Source organism: Festucalex cinctus, chromosome 16 (assembly GCF_051991245.1).
Source record: "Festucalex cinctus isolate MCC-2025b chromosome 16, RoL_Fcin_1.0, whole genome shotgun sequence".
Classification (NCBI taxonomy): Eukaryota; Metazoa; Chordata; class Actinopteri; order Syngnathiformes; family Syngnathidae; genus Festucalex; species Festucalex cinctus.
In genome coordinates, this window is record NC_135426.1 from 2,658,808 (window position 1) to 2,661,644 (window position 2,837).

Sequence of the window (2,837 nt, forward strand, 5' to 3'; positions counted from 1 at the left end):
ACACGGAAGTCCCGCCTCCTCCCTGTTTGCCCTTTCAATATAAATAAATTAAAATGGCTGATGAGCAAAAAACAGACCACACACTTTTCAATGTTTATTGTGTAAGCAGAGATAAAATAAGAAAGATTGGTATGGTGTATCTCAACTTAAACACATTTATACTCTATATAGTTATATATGTGTAAAAAAAAAAAAAAAAAAAAAAAAAAGCAAAATAAGTAGTATTTTGACATGTTTGAGTGTGACAGTGCGTATTCTAACACAGTCTATCACTTAGTATTCTGCTCATGTTTGTTCCCATGTATTGAATTGCTGTAAGCAGCCGATTTGGAAGGCTTTCCGGCGCCAAGTTTCGTCCAAGCCGTCCAAGGGGACCCCGCAGCTGTTTTCCCATTGGACCCAAATTGTCAATATGATAGATTGTGGGGGCCCGCGGAGGTATTGACAAATCCCTCTTCCTTCTCCTGCTCCTCTTCTTCTTAAGTAAGAAAGTACTCCTCTCCCAAGTTTAATCAACTAAAAAGACAGGCAAGGCTGCTTGAGGGAGAAGTTTATCTTCCCGGCATTGCCGTTTACACAAGCACGGAGAGGAAGTCAATTTCAAATGTATAGAGTTATTTCAACAACAACAAAAATCCATATATAAAAAACAAAAAGGTAACAATCTTTTGAGATTAGGGCAAGAAATAAATCCCAACAGTTTGCAATACAGTGAAAAGTCAGCAGAAAAATGACTGAACACCCAAAATGACCAATATTTGCTATTGGATGACCCCCCCCAATGTCTAAATTTTTATTATATTGTGATTCAATTGTACTTATGAGGGAAAAAAAGTCATGCAAGTTAATTTTTTGATGTCACCATTAACACTTTATTTACCCCAAAAAAAATGAATATTCTTAACTACAGTATGTTAGAGTGGTGCCTTGAGATATGAGCTGTAGTCTTGACAGATTTTTTGTTGTTTTCAAAACAAGAGTTCAATTTCACAGCAGCTCTGAAATGTATTACAAGCTCTTGGCTGCAAACTGAACCTCCTTCCTTTAATTTTTGGATTCAAAAATTGAGAGAAATCTATCACATGGAAAAGATAACCTACTTATTACGAATTCAAATGCATATTTTTAGAAAAAGATGGAGCCAGGTGGAAGATTTGATATTGAGGTCCAACTAGCAAATCCGCGTTGGGAGGGGTGCTTGTGGATGTACTACTCGTTGATTGTAGTGACTGTAGTGACTATTGTTGGCTGTGTAGGAATGCTAAGTATATAGATGACACTGTTCATGTCCTAATTATTGTATTTTCTTTTCATATACATGTATATTGTTTTTCTTTTAAGGAATGTTGTACAAAATGCTCTATTGTTGTAAAAAATAACTCAATAAAATGTAAGTTAAAAACAAACAAAAAAACAAGAGTTCAAGTTTGTTGTCAAACTAAACATAAAACAAGGAGAATTGCATCTTTATTTTAGGGATGAACCGATCACAATTTTCCGGCCGATCACCGATCCCCAATCTTTTAAAAAATCTGACCTCCACCGATCCTGATTTTTGCCGATACCGATTTTTTTTTTCCCATTACAGGCAGCATATACCTTCAGTCTTCCAATCTTGTTTTATTGAAAAACACTGACCAATATCGGTGAAATAATACAAATGGGTTGTTTTGACTGCACATGAAGTAGTTCTCTCAAATCAAAATGAAAATCCATTTTGTCATCTCAGCACAAGAGAACAGTGGCTGACTTTTTCAGAGATGAGATTGGTGGAAAAGATCGGTTTATTTTTCACCAATCGGGCCGATCACTGATCTTCGAAAATTAAGGAAATCGGGGCCGACACATCGGCCGGCTGATTGATTGGTGCACCCCTACTTTATTTTAAACGAGGACAAGCCTCCGCTAGCTTTATGCTAACAGAGAGGTTAATAATGAAATGCATCCATGTGGCAGTGTTATCTCCTTTTAACAAAGTACTTGCAGGCAAATATGCTTGATGCTCTGTAGAGTCAATTACTTTATTACTTTTACTTTCCTATTATTACTATTTTATAGTGCTGCCACGATCCATTATTTTTAGAATCGATTTATTCAATTTATTGACGAATTGGATTCATTTTAATTTTGCATTTGTGTATTTAGAAAAACTTTTTTTTTCCTGATTACTGTTTAAAAACAGATGTTTGCAAAAGTAAGTACAAAGTTTGATAAAGACTGTTTAATTTCTTAACATTCTACTTCATTATGTCACAGCTGTATGTATTTACAGGACTGTCTCAGAGAATTAGAATATTGTGATCAAGTCCATTATTTTCTGTAATGCAATTAAATAAGCAAAAATGCCATACTTGAAATACTGCGAGCCTTTTATTATTTTAATATTGCTGATTATGGCTTAGAGCTCAAGAAAACTCAAATATCCTATCTCAAAATATTAGAATATTTCCTCAGACCAAGTAAAAAAAAAAAAAAAAAAAAAAAAGCCATAATCAGCAATGTTAAAACAATAAAAGGCTTGCAATATTTCAGTTGATTTTTAATGAATCCAGAATATATGGCATTTTTTATTATTTAATTGCATTACAGAAAATAATGGGCTTTATCACAATATTCTAATTTTCTGAGACAGTCCTGTATAAAGTACACAATTTTGGACTGCTATTTTTCTCATGAAAAACCTTTAAAAAATGTTATTTTTGTGTGGTGGGGTGGAGGTTTGGCACAGATTCATGACATTTCCATTCATTTCAATGGGGAATGATGATTTAAGAGACTGACAAAGTCACCACTGTACACAAAAGCATCGTCCATCATGGCAAAGCTTTCGGGACCAG